The following is a 14,792-nucleotide window of genomic DNA, read 5'->3' as shown; positions in this document are numbered from 1 at the left end:
TCAGAAAAATTCGATTCCCATTTTATAAAGGGGGACACTGAAAAACTAAAAAGCTAAGTAACTAGCAAGCAACAGAGGCAGGATTAGAACTAGCCAGTCTGCCCGTGGTCCCCATGCTCTTAAGCACTTGAGCTGCCTCTTCAAAGCCTCATTTTGGTTATTCATTCTTCAGGAATAAACTGAAACAACGGCAGTCAACCACCAAAAGGTCCATGATTCAATGGAAAGAGGGAGTATCCAACTTTTATATTTTAATGGGGAAACGTTGAGGTGAATGTTTATATGGTTTCTACAGTGCTGAAATTATGTGAGTTTGTTTCCATCAAGTTCTGGATCACTTCCAGAAAATCAGGTTAATATGGGAAGAAGAGAAAACATTCATTTTTCACTGAGTATGTGGTAAAGAGAGCAACGCACGCACACACTTGTCAGTTCTGCCAGAGCGCAAGTCTGCAGGGAGGAAGCACCCATCTTCTGTAAGAACTTCCCACAAAGAGAATTATTAGTGTGGAATGAGTGCTCAGTTCAGAAATAAATGGTACTCTTCAAATGTCAGAAGCATCCCCACAGAATAGCACAGGCCCCCAACAAGATTGCTAAGCTGGTGTTACAAGCTATGGCCATACAGAAGGAGCTCATCCATGCTGACAGTGATGGGGGCTGGAAACAAAAGGCCGAGAATATTCTCATTATCCAACAGCCCCCTGGCGTTAACCCTCTAAGAATGAGTAGAAGTGTTTCCTAAATTTAGAATTCAGAACCACGGGATTCTTATCACCCAGAGCTCCAGACCAAAAAATATGTGTGTGTCTGTGTGTGTGTGTATGAAATATCAGTATTCAGGGGGATGAATACTTTTGACAGTTAAAGATGATGAAAAGGGGTAAAGTCTTCTAAATAAACATGATTCATACTATAAAACATCGCATTAGTCCAGTCACCTAGGTTACCTAACAATAGGAGTTATAAACATCACTCACAGACAGCAGTATTTTGCCTTCCAGGACTTCATGGTGCATCTCAAAACAATTCCACCAGTAAGAGAGCCCTGCCAACACCCATCCCTGGGTGCTGGGGCTTACCACTAATGTGAGCTTTCTCTGGAGTCCTACCTAGTTTGGTTTTTCTCTTTAAAAATGCATGCAAACTTTACATTCTACTCTAAAAAAGATCTGTTTGCTTTTTTTGCCCGTTTTTGCAAGGTAATTTAAAACATGATTTTTCTACAGGGCAGAACTGGCACTCCAGGAAGATGGGTCAAGCTTAGCCTGTGACTTTTCACATCTTCCCCCACCCCCCCATCCCTGCCATTGAGAATGGATATAAACAAAACTTTGAGTTTAAGGCCAAGGCTTTTAAAAAATGTAAGAATCCATAATGTGATGGTCAATATTCAGGTTCTTTTTGTCTGCAGAATGGCAGCTCTCAACTCCAGCTGCACATTACCTGGGGAGCTTTTTAAAAATACCACTGCCTAAGCTCCACTCCAGATCAACTGAATCAAAATCTCAGGGTAGAAGAAGAGACCATCATGTATAGTTGCTGCTTTCAGCTCCACTGGGGGACTTTAACGGGTAGACAGGGTTGAGAACCACTGCGTAGAGGATACTAAAGAAATATCAAGGCCCCAGAGTGATGGTGGAACACTAAAGCCAAGCAATCCTCTTGCCCCTTCTTCCTAAGAACCCCTTGGAGACACAGATAGTAATTAGGTGACAACTTCCCCCGCTCCCCTTTCGAGTGGGATCAAAACCAGAAGGTTGAAATAAGATCTCAAAATCTCATAATACATAACAAAATCTCGTAACATAATACAAAAATGTCCAGGTTTTGTTCAAAAATCGCTCATCACACCAAGAACGAGGAAGATCTCCAACAGAATGAAAAAAGACAAAACAACAGATTTCCACATCAAGATGACAAAGATGTTAGAATTATCTGACAAAGATTTTTATGTAGCCATGATAAAAATTCTTCAAGGAGGCATTATGAAGATGCTAGATAAACTGAGGGAAATGCTACCATGTTCTTCAGGTCCTTGAAGTAGGTTCATCACTAGCCCGGACAGAACTGTGCAGGTGTGGGCTGGTGCAGGCTGGGAAGCTTCTTTGGGGGAAGGATCCCATGGGACTCCATCCCAGCTGTACACTGGCCTGTGGTCTCCTAGGGCCTGTTCACTATAAGTTGCCTGTCTTTTTTTTTTTTTTTTAATAAATTTACTTATTTTATTTATTTATTTTTGGCTGTGTTGGGTCTTCATTGCTGCGCGTGGGCTTTCTCTAGTTGTGGCGAGCGGGGGCTAATCTTCGTTGTGGTGCGCGGGCCTCCCATTGTAGTGGCTTCTCTTTTTGCGGAGCACGGAGTCTAGGCGCACAGGCTTCAGTAGTTGTGGCACGTGGGCTCAGTAGTTGTGGCTCATGGGCTTTAGAGCGCAGGCTCAGTAGTTGTGGCGCACGGGCTTAGTTGCTCTGCGGCATGTGGGATCATCCCAGACCAGGGCTTGAACCTGTGTCCCCTGCACTGGCAGGCAGATTCTTAGCCACTGCACCACCAGGGACCAAGTTAACTTTGTCTTAAAGGATCTAATCTGACTTTCTGGATGAGACCTGTTGAACGAGTCAAAGATGAGGACCACTGAGGGGAGCTACCCCTCTGGGGACTGACTGACTGACAGTGTCTGTGTCTCCAAAGGCTTCAGATGTGAAGAAGGGACAAGAGGACTGATCCCAGGGGCTGGCTTTGACTTGACACAGAAAGTAAGAATGCAAGTAAAAACTGCTAAGGATTTCATCAAAATTAATCATTTCTATTTAGCAAAATATCCAGTAAAGAGGATAAAAAGACAAGCTACAGACTGAGAGAAAATATTTGAAAACTACATATCCAAAGAAAGGACTAATACCTAGAATACACAAAGCACTCAAAAAATTCAACAGCAGGAAAACAAACAATCCATTTAGAAAGTCAGCAAAGACAGAAAGAGACACTTCACCAAAAGATATACAGGTAGCACATGAAAAGATATTCCACATATTTAGCTACTAGGGAAGTGCAAATTAAAACTACAATAAGCAATTCTCTGTTGAACAACAACAGAACAAACAAACAAACAAAAAACTACTATGAGATATCACGACATACCAAACAGGACAGCTTAATAAAAGTAGTGACAACACCAAATGCTGGCGAGGATGCAGAGAAATTGGGTCGCTCACATATTGCTGGTGGGACTATAAAACGGTAAAGCCGCTGTGGAAAACCATTTGGCAGCTTCTTAAAAAACTGAACATGCACCTGCCACGTGACCCAGTAATTGTACTCTTCAGCATTTATCCCAGAGGAATGACATTTTTATTTTCATACATAAAATGTATGTATGAATATTTGTAGCAGCTTTGTTCATCAAGCCAAAAATTGTGAACAACCCAGTGTCCTTCAGCAGGTGGATTAGTTAACCAAACTGTGGTTGCATCCAAACCATGGAATACACGCAAAACCTGGATGAACCTCCAGAGATGTATGCTGCATGAAAAAAGCCTTTCCAAATGGCTCCACTGATAGAACATTCTTGAAATGATAAGACTACAGAAAGAGAGAAAAGATTAGTGGTAACGAGCTTAAGGAGAGGTAGAAGTGGCAGAGACGTGGATGTGGCTATAAAAGAGCCCTATCAGGAAGCTCTGTGGTGATGGGAATGCTCTGGGTCTTGACTGCATCTATGTCAATACCCTGGCTGTGATACTGGACTACAGTTTTGCAAGAAGTTACCATCAGGGGAAACTGAATAAAGGGACACAGGTTCTCTCTGTGTAGTATTTCTTACAACTGCATGTGAATTCTCTCATAATAAAAAGTTTAATTAAAAAAAAAAAAAAAAAGGCTACCAGCCCACTGAACATTAACTGCAACATACAGAGAACAGCAAGTACCTGGAAGTGACTTTTATGTATATTCAAGATTATTATTTATGGGCCATTTTTATTTTTTTATTTATTTATTTATTTATTTATTTTTGCTACGCAGGCCACTCACTGCTGTGGCCTCTCCCGTTGCGGAGCACAGGCTCCGGACGCACAGGCCCAGCAGCCATGGCTCACGGGCCCAGCCGCTCCGCGGCATGTGGGATCTTCCCGGACCGGGGCACGAACCCGTGTCCCCTGCATCAGCAGGCGGACTCTCAACCACTGCACCTCCAGGGAAGATCCTATGGGCCATTTTTAGCTCTAACATTTCATCCGTGGTTCATGAGTCCCAGCAACCTACCTAATTTTATTCAATAAAGGAGGGGACCACTTACCCTTGCCAAAACTAATATTTCCTTGGTGACATGCAACATAATATTAGCTATCAAGCCTATGACACACATAGCCTCTAGTGACCATTTTCTATGCTGCTACTTGCTTTGATCTCTTCCATCTCTTTAGTGAAAGATGCTAAAATGCCCATCTGTCCAGTACTACGACCTTTCCAGTTCTGTCTTTCAGACTAACATTCTCATACGAACTGCAAAAAAAGCCACTACTCCTAATGCTTCATCTTCCCTATCACAAACCCAATTCTCAGGGGAAACCAAAAAGGGTATTACTCTACAGTGTATTTAGGACAACAAGAATTCATCTATTTTTACATTTGGAGGATTCTGAATCCACAATTATTGGGTCCAAAAACAACAGAAACAAAAAACTGCCACCTTCACTTTTTACCTACAAGGATAGTCATTAAAACTTTCCAAGACACAAGAATCCATGTACCTCATCTACAGGGAGTAACTTATTTCAACATGGGAAAGTGAAAACCTACCCTGAATTTAAAACACTCCAGAGGGAATATCTACAATCCATCCCACTGCTTATTCTGATACTTCACAACTTTCATTGGTCAAGCCATGCTATCTTCTGCATCACATCTTGGTAAAAATTGTGTCTGTTTCCTCTCACGACTGGAGGAATTCGTTTTCACACAATGTTAGCCACTCCTAAGAATGCCAGATTGGCTGGGTCAGAGAGTACTCAGCATTTGGCTTACACATATTGAACTAGATCAATCTGAAAGACAAGGAAATTCCGGGGGCCGTTCCTGTTCCTGCAGCTTCAGTTCCCCGCCTCTCTCAGGTGTGCTTTGAAAGAGTGTCTGATCTTAGTGGTTCAGGTGCATTCTTTTTTTTTTTTTCAACAACACAAAGCCTCTAAACACAAGCCTCCTTCTTCATTTGTCTGATGTGCAATTGAACATATAGTAATAGTTCCAAAGCAAGACAAAACACGGGCCGTGTTTAACAGCCGGTAGGGCAGTTTCCATGGGGGAACCTTTCTAAAGGTATTTTTTAAGTCTAATTTTGACTTAAAATTAAGTCTTATTTTGTGTCAGGGGCTAAATATGGAAACCGTTCCACTGTGATGTGCTCCCTGTAAATCCTTACCTGTCCTCCTGTGGCTTGGGTGTGTGCAGGTGTGAGCATCCATGAACACCTTTACACAAGTGGAGAGCACGCCAGGCCAGCACCAAACCAGCGCTTCCTCACTATCTCTGCAGATACTCATTCTCTGAGGGGCCAGTACACTGGGGAAGCCAAGGCAGCCCCCCAGCTTTCAGTGGACATGAATGGAAGCAAAAGAACATATATATCTCCCCTCAAACATTTGGAAAGTTCTTCTTAAAATAATTAGGGGCTTCCCTGGTGGTGCAGTGGTTGAGAGTCCACCTGCCGATGCAGGTGACACGGGTTCGTGCCCCGGTCCGGGAAGATCCCACATGCCACGGAGTGGCTGGACCCATGAGCCATGGCCACTGAGCCTGCGCGTCTGGAGCCTGTGCTCCGCAACGGAAGAGGACACGACAGTGAGAGGTCTGCGTACCGCAAAAAAAATAAAATTAAACAAAATAAAATAAAATAAAATAAGTAAGCCACGGGTATATAATGCACAGTGTGGTGAGTATAGCTAATATTTATTGTACATTTGGAAGTTGCTAAGAGAGTAGGTCTTAAAATTCTCATCATGAAAAAAATATAGTGTAACTATGCGTGATGGATGCTAATATTATAGAGATAATTTCACAATATATACATATATCAAATCCTTATGTTGTACACCTGAAACTAATATAATGTTATGCATCAATTATACCTCAATAAAAAAATTACAACTTCTTTAACCTGAGTTTAAAGGCAAAGTAATGGTAAACGTGTTGCAATTAACATGGCAAACCAAGGCTAACTTTACTGTTAAAAAAATAATAATAAAAATATGATCCTGTTGTGAAATGGACTGTCAGTAAAATGCCCATTTAGAGGCTGAGAACCTTCGACCGCAGCCAGATTTCTGCCACACACATACATGAATTTTTCCTTCTTATGGAAGTAGATGGGAGTGGAAGGTATATACTTCCTAGGTATCAAACTAAAGAAGAATGAGTAATTTGTCAAAACCCTGACTGAAGCGGTTTTATTTAAATTTATTTTAAAAAGGCAAAAGAAAAGTCCTGATGGGATTTTGCCTGGGTTTGAAGACATTTCAGCATGAGCGGTAAATAAATTTTTCCCTAGGACTCAATATATGCTGGGAAAAATAATACAAAGAACAAACCCATCCATTTCCTAGGGTAGTATCTCTGAAACTGCCTCTGTGGTCAGTCTTGATCATTCCATGACCTCATGACCCTTCAATCCACTGAAGCTTCCCACCTTCAGGAAGAAGCTGTAAATAGCACATATGATCCTGGGATATGGATTCATCTCTACCTTTTATAAAGACCTGGAGAAGCCCTTGTCAGCAGAAGCTACCTTCCTCTAAACTCTGCCAGGTACTCCCCCCGACAGCCTACAGCTTGACAGTGTGAGCTGTCCCAGCCAATGGAACCTGCAGAAAACGAAGTCTGATGGGACTGTGCTGCTTCCGGGGAAAATGCTCCTCTCTTATGAAAAGAGATGTACCTGTCTCAGTCAGGATCTCTGGAAGAAATACAGCGTGGACTCAGGTTGTATAATTTGGGAAAGTCTAACAAAGGGTATTGTAGAGTATTGGTACGGTACAGAAAACCATTAGAGACTGCATTATCCCACAGTTGTAACAAACTTGTAACCACCCCAGACAACCATGAAAAAAGCCAAGAAACAGAAAAGCCAATCCAGAGCTGTTAACCTTGAACCAATCCCAAACTGCCTGACTCCAGAGAAAAATAAACTTGTTACCTAAAGCCAAAATACCATCAATTAAAAAATAAAATCCATTGACCAGTCTCTGTTTTTTCAGTCGCTGAAATTATCTCCTCACTGAGATTAAAAGAATTAAAATTATAGTCTAAGTGACAGAGGTGAGGCGGCCCCAAACCCAGAAGATGTTGAGAGACTCCATTGGACCAAAGGACACAAACCTCAAAGGAGGGAAACAAATGGGTAATACCTAACCTCACCAATGAATTTTTAAGATGCAAATTTGTATTTCTCAAATCTTCAAATACTATATATCACTCAGAGGAGATTTCAGTCTCACAAGCTTGTGGTAGGTGTTCAAATTGGTAGAATTTCTGAAAATAATGTGAGCACCATGTATTGACTTCTTTGTCACTAGAACATTACTCCTTTCTCCCCCTAAGCTTTACTGTCTCAGAAATAAAGTTGTGAGCTCACTGTTAGCCAAATTAACTTTTTTAATATGGCTTAATTAGTCCTTTCAGTTACACTTACTTCTAGCTACTTTAATAAAGAATTCAGCCCCAGCGCTTTATATTTTTTAAAGGCATAATGGGATGAAGCAATGCCCTGCATCCTCTCAGCTGTGAGGCCTGTCTTTATGAAGCACAGCTGTTTGCACTAAGACCTAACGAAGGCAGTATCACCCACGAATCGGCGTCATATGTTAAACCCTGCAAACATACAGTGAAGAAAGAAACAGCCCCTGAACACCAGCCTCATAAACCCAGTGCATAAAATTGCTCAAGCCTTACGTAAAATATCCTTACAGCAAATTACTCCTGTCTGATCCTAAACTATTTCCAATGGGACATCAAACCTTCAGTAATACATTTTATTAGCTTAAAAATTAACACTTGATTTTGATAGATTCTAAAAGGCTTACACATCCACAGTAATTAAGGAATACAGAGACTTCCCAGTTCATCTATACGGCCCAATATTGATTTAAAAGGATGCTCAGGGAATGGGTTTTCTGGGTAATTGAATTTTCCAGGTTGTTTTAATCTAATAAATGATTGTTGAATTTAACTGTCAGGCTCTGATCCTGTGAAAGATATAAGAAATTGGACTGAGCACTAACTTCAGGACACATTATAGAAATAAAGTTTTAAAACAAATCTCTGGGACTTCCCTGGTGTAACACTGGTTAAGAATCTACCTGCCGGGGTTTCCCTGGTGGCACAGTGGTTGGGAGTCCGCCTGCCGATGCAGGGGACGCAGGTTCGTGTCCCAGTCCGGGAGGATCCCGCATGCTGCAGACCGGCTGGGCCCATGAGCCATGGCCACTGAGCCTGCGCGTCTGGAGCCTGTGCTCCACAGCAGGAGAGGCCGCAGCGGTGAGAGGCCCATGTACCGCAAAAAAAAGAATTTACCTGCCAATGCAGGAGACACAGGTTTGAGCCCTGGTCCAGGCAGATCCCACATGCCGGGGAGCAACTAAGCCCATGCGTCACAACTACTGAGCGGGCGCGACTAGAGCCCGAGCTCCACAACAAGAGAAGCCACCGCAATGAGAAGCATGCGCACCACAACGAAGAACAGCCCCCACTCACTGCAACTAGAGAAAGCCCGTGTGCAGCAACGAAGACCCAACACAGCCAAAAATAAATAAATAAATTGATTAAAAAATAAAACAAATCTCTGATATCACCTTTCTTTTTAATCCCATATTTAGGATCATAAATATAAGACACATCTCAAAATTGAGGTTACAGATTCCAGTTACTTTGATTGGACAGTAAAGGAAGATACTATAGACATGACACTGGAAGACTGAATAGATGGAGAGGCTCAGTGGAAACGGAGAAAGCAGAAGCAACGGAGACAACAAACACTGGTGGTAGACTCTTTTCCGTTCCACCACCCTACCTGACACTGACCTTACCATTAAGAGAGCCTACCAGTGGGTCCCCGTTTTAGCTAAAAAGATTAAGGGAAGAGGAAAAAACAAAAAAAAAAAAGAAAAAAAGAGCAAATTGCCACCTGGATCCCTTAAGTGTGTGTGTCCACCCGGAAGACCCACATCTACCCCAAGAGACATGGGCCTCACATCTGATACAGAAAATTAAAGCCCAGAGAAGAGAATTACCTTCCCACTGGGACTAACTACAGCATATCACTGACCTGCAGAGACTTAGCCATTCATACACGGAGGAGGAAGGCCTGAAGGCTGCTTGCCCTTCAGCTTTGTCAGCAAGTGCCCCAAGGGACTGATTCCGGGTCCTGCACTACTGAGGATGAAGCTCACTGAACTGGAGGCCCTCGATGGTCTCTCCCCTCAAACTCTGTTCAAAAAAGTCCCTAGGCTGACTCACATGGCCGCTGACGTTGGCCAGATCCAGATGCAACCAGGGATTAAGCTAGCTGCATGAAGTCCGGGTACCTGAGGCTGACCATGTCCAACACAGGGGCCCTCCCTGAGCCCACCTCGACCACCATCCCCACAGGACACCCCAGCTTCCATCAGGGCTCCAAAGCCTTCCCATCACTTTAAGTATCTCAAAGGTAATGAACCACCACTAGAACAAAAGTGTCAAACTTTGCCTAGGATGGGCTAATAACAGTTTCTTACTAAGTGGCTATATTTTAAGGAAACTGTGTTAAATAATTTGCAAAATTTCCTTTGAGTTGCCAAATAATATAACATTTATCACAAAGTCCTCCAAACTGTAGATTTGGGAAGTTTCTACACTGTCCAATATACATTATCTGTAAGTGAGATTTTATATGAAACAGTTCTGCAGATTGTAGGCTTCATTAGAATGCTGAGGCATTCCTATACAATCACATTAAAGAGAAAAATCAGACATTCAGATTAACCCTAAGAGATTGATTCAAAACTCACGAAATACATTCTTAATGTTCCACCTTCACTGCCTTAAAAAGAAATGTAAAAGTTGTGTGCCCAATTTATAACAACAATAATAAAGGGAAAAGGAACTAAACCACCTGAATCTTCTACCAGCACATGAGGACCAGCAGAGAGAAGTTTTAAGATACCAAACCCAAGAGTTTCTCACTAGAGGCTATGCCACAGAGGAGACTTAGATATTCTAGTTGTTTCCACAGAAATTCACAGATCATTAAATTAATTCAAAACCCAACAGGGTAGCAAACTAACAACTTACCCTTACATGATTACAGCCTGCAAATTTTCACCAATCTCCTTCCTTCCCCATTATTTAAAAGAGCAAGCAGCCGAAGGTCGAAGTTTGAAAGTGCAGGGCAGAGCTGTTGCTAGAGCAGACTTAAGGAAGGCAAATGGTAGGGGAGGAGCCTGGAAAGGCTAAGTATGGAAACAGATCAGTGGACCAACCTGCCTTGGGCTCCTCGCTCTCGCATCCTGGAGTGTATCTGAATCACGAGGGGGAGGTTTTTTAACTTTATCCAAGCCCAGATCCCACCCAGACCACTTGAATCAGAACCTCTCTGGTTGTTTTCAAGGCTCCCCCAAGTGACTATTGTGCAATCAGGGGTCAGCCCCACTGGCCTGAGGAGTGAAAAAGGAAAATGGAAGGCAGGAACAGATAACCTGCGTTCAAAACACCTCAGGTCCACAGGCTGCCCTGACATAAGTCTGTTCCGTGCCCACTTGGGGAGCAGAAGGCTCTCTCAAAGGCCTGGCCCAGCCATACATCCACCTGGTCCATTTCTGTGTGCAGGGTCAGCTCCAAGCTCTTCTCTCCCTTTGCTCTATCATTAAGTGCCATGCAGAACAACTGTCTGTTATGTTCCGAAGGGCATCTTGGTGGGACCCCAGAAAACAGAGAGGGACTGTGGAAACACTGCCTGTGAGGGGTCTGGTGAGCCAGCTGAGCAGTGAGTTTCCAGGCTCATTACTCTCCCCTTTTAGCCCCCTGCTACGAGTTCTCAGACATAAACACACACTTAAGAGTAAATTATTGGTTTGCGGGTCTCTGAAGCAGTTGCTTCTTAAATTAATGAGCTGTGAACTTATGCTAAAGTAACTTTTCATCCCAGAAGAGAACTGTTGTATATGAAAAAAACCAAATGTCTGGGGCTTAGCAGGAGGTTCAGAGCACAAGAGCGGGGGAAAAAAACAAAAGAAAGTACAATAATTTAAAATGCAAAACTAACATTTTCTAATATGAGAAATATATTTCATCCAAAATTATTTCCCTGTATGGGGACAGATTTGTACTGGCATTTTTAATAAACTGGGTGGTTCTGCCTCATGGTCTCTTGACGAGGCTGTAGTCAGATTATCAGCCATGGCTGCAGTCAGCTGAAGGCTTGAATGGGCCAACAGACTAAATTTCAAAATGGCTCACTCACCAGGCCATTGGCAAGGGATTTGCTTTTAAAACCAACTATATATTCATTTATTTAATAAGCAACTGATAGACTTGGTCAAAAAAAAATTTTTACCGAAACAATCTTCACATATTATACACATATCTTATATGTTTAAAAATGTATACAGTTTCTCTTGAACACCACCTGTGCATTCTTCCTGCTATGTTTGGTAATCTTAAGAACACCAAATGCATGTAAACTGAGTGATGGGTGTAATATGGATTTAAACTTAGAGAAAGGAATTGTGACCAAAATGAAGAAGAAAATTTTTTTTAAATACCAAAAAAATGTAAATAACCAATGAACATGAAAAAACACTCAAAAGTAATCAAAAATATAAAACCTTCACATTTTCCTTAACAAACTGACAAGGATATTTTATATGCTAATATTCGATGCTTGTGAAAACTCTGAGTACAAAATAAACTAATAATGATAATAATAATGATAATAGCAGCCAGGGTGCATTCTCAGTTAATCGTCATCACTATCCTGTAAGGAAGGTATGAAAGAAATGAAGAGAAAGGGATCCGGTAAACTCAGCACAGGACTGGCAAGCAGCTGACCCAGGGCTGACCACAGCTGTGCTGACTCAACATCCTAAACACTAAACCTTACCCTAAAGTGCAGCCTATGTAGAAAATATCTGGCCCTATGAAACAAGAGCCTCAAAACTCTCCAAGCCCTTGGATCCAGAAATCCCCCTTCTAGAGAACTCAGGCTGGAGACAATCATAAACTAAGCCACTAAGCTAAGGAATGCATGCAGCATGTTCATACAGTGGTGTATAAAATAAACTGGCCAGAGTGGAATATTTAGAACAGGATCATATAGCTTTCAAGACAGAAGGCAGCTTTAGAGATTACTTAGTCCAACCCATTCACTGTACAGGGATGATTATTCAATATGAAAAAAATCTAACTTTTTTTTCCCCAATGTGGGGAGACATGGGGGACTCTTTAAAAAAAAAAAAAGGGCCTTTCCTTACTTTTTCCTAGGACTGCCCAATTTCCAAACTCAGCAGTTTAATGGGAGGGAAGGTCTATCAGCCTCTATAATAAACAGCCCCAAAATAAATGCCTTTTTAGAACTTGGGTTTTCTTTCTTTCACATATGGTCCTCTCCGGAGGCCTGTCTTTGCTATAGAGTCGGAAATTACAACTAACTTGTGTGACAGTTGCTGATTTGAGTTCTTAGGCTCTGAGTAAAACATACATGGGCTTTAAAACATAGGCTTCTAAGTGGCTCATCCAGTACCTCTGAGACTTTTTTTCCCTACTGTCAGGGTGTTTTCTGAAAGGAAGAAGCTATTGGGAGCCTAGCCTTAAAAAAGGGGTGGGGGGGTGGGTGCGGTATCCAGTACATCTTGACTAGAGCCAGCAGAGAAATGTGTTTAGCCCACATTAAAAAGAGGTGTTCCACCAGTCAGAATGGCCATCATTAAAAAGTCTACAAATGACAAATGCTAGAGAGGGTGTGGAGAAAAGGAAACCCTACTACCCTTCTGGTGGGAATGTAAGTTGGTGCAGCCACTGTGGAAAACAGTATGGAGTTACCTCAGAAAACTAAACATAGCATTACCATATGATACAACAATCCCACTCCTGGGCATATGCCCATACAAAACTATAATTCAAAAAGATACATGCACCCTTATGTTCATAGCAGCACTATTCACAATAGCCAAGACATGGAAACAACCTAAATGTCCATCAACAGATGAATGGATAGAGAAGATTTGGTACGTATATACAATGGAATATTACTCGGCCACAAAAAAGAATGAAATAATGCCATATGCAGCAACATGGATGCAACTAGAGATTATCATACTAAGTGAAGTAAGTCAGAAAGAGAAAGACAAATACCACATGATATCACTTATCTGTGGAATCTAAAATACAACACAAATGAACCTATCTACAAAACAGAAACAAACTCACAGACATAGAGATCAGACTTGTGGCTGCCATGGCAGCGGGGAGGGGAGGGAGAGGGATGGACTGGGAGGCTGGGGTTGGTAGATGCAAACTATTACACTTAGAATGGATAAACAACCAGGTCCTACTGTAGAGCACAGGGAAATATATCCAATCTCTTGGGATAAACCATAATGGAAAAGAATATTTAAAAAAGAATGTCTATGTGTGTAAAAGTGAGTCACTTTGCTGTACAGCAGAGATTGGCACAGCATTGTAAATCAACTATACTTCAATAAAAAATTTAAAAGTAAATGTAAAAAATGAAAGCATAAAAAAAAAGGTGTTCATTCAATAAGTATTTACTATGAGCCCACTATATGCCAGACACTGTAGTTGATGTTGAGCAGATCTCAGTGGACAAATCCTAAAAAATCTCCTGCCCTCATGAAGCACACATTCTAGTACATTCTAGTGGAGAAGGCAGGCAACAAACAAAATCAGTAAGTAAATTATACACTATGTCAGAAGGTGGTAGGTATGATGAAGAGAAATAAAGCAGAAGGGGTTTAGGGAAAGTATATGCAGAGGGCTCAAGGAAGGTCTCAGAAAGGAGACACCTGAGCAGAGACCTTAAGGGATGAGGGTAAGCCAGGCAGAATTCTGGGGAAAAGCATTCCCAGCAGAAGGAACAGCAGGAGCTAAGGCCCCAAGGCAGAGACCAGCTGCGTGTATGAGAAACAAATAGACTTTACTCCTAACATCTTCATGACTCTAAAGCCTTAGAACTCAGAGTACTTAACATTAATTATTTTACTGTCTTTTAAGAACTCTCTTACTTTTATTTAAAGATGTCTTTATTATTTATTTGTTTATTTTATTTTTGGCTGCGTCAGGTCTTAGTTGCGGCAGGCGGGATCTTCGTTGAGGCGTGCGGGATCTTTCTCTGTGGTGCACGGGTTTCTCTATAGTAGCGGCGTGCAGGTTTTTTCTTCTCTAGTTGTGGTGCTCGGGCTCCAGGGTGTGTAGGCTCTGTAGTTTGCGGCACGCGGACTCTAGTTGAGGCGCGCGAGCTCAGTAGTTGTGGTGTGCAGGCTTAGTTGCCCTGCAGCATGTGAGATCTTAGTTCCCCGACCAGGGATCGAACCCCATCCCCTGCATTGGAAGGCGGATTCTTTACCACTGGACCTCCAGGGAAGTCCCTGTCTTTTAAGAATTCTCTTTAAAAGTAAACCTAAAGCCTTTCATGTTTAAAGCAGCCATCCAAAAGCACAAAACACTGTGTTTTGAGGGCACGTTTCTCGAGAAAATGGACACCCACTAATGAGCACACCTAAACAAAACTGCTGTGACCTTGATCTCAG

General features: G+C 42.1%; 1 protein-coding gene across 1 annotated transcript in view; it reads right to left on the bottom strand.

Moving 5' to 3' along the window:
- The window catches only part of EPB41L4A (erythrocyte membrane protein band 4.1 like 4A), a 257,963-nt gene that overhangs the window by 222,164 nt on the left and 21,007 nt on the right, over nucleotides 1-14,792 (bottom strand). The window lies entirely within an intron of this gene.

Source organism: Phocoena phocoena, chromosome 3 (genome assembly GCF_963924675.1).
Source record: "Phocoena phocoena chromosome 3, mPhoPho1.1, whole genome shotgun sequence".
Lineage (NCBI taxonomy): Eukaryota > Metazoa > Chordata > Mammalia > Artiodactyla > Phocoenidae > Phocoena > Phocoena phocoena.
The sequence above is the reverse complement of the archived record's forward strand: the minus strand, read 5'-3'. Positions and strand labels throughout refer to the sequence as shown.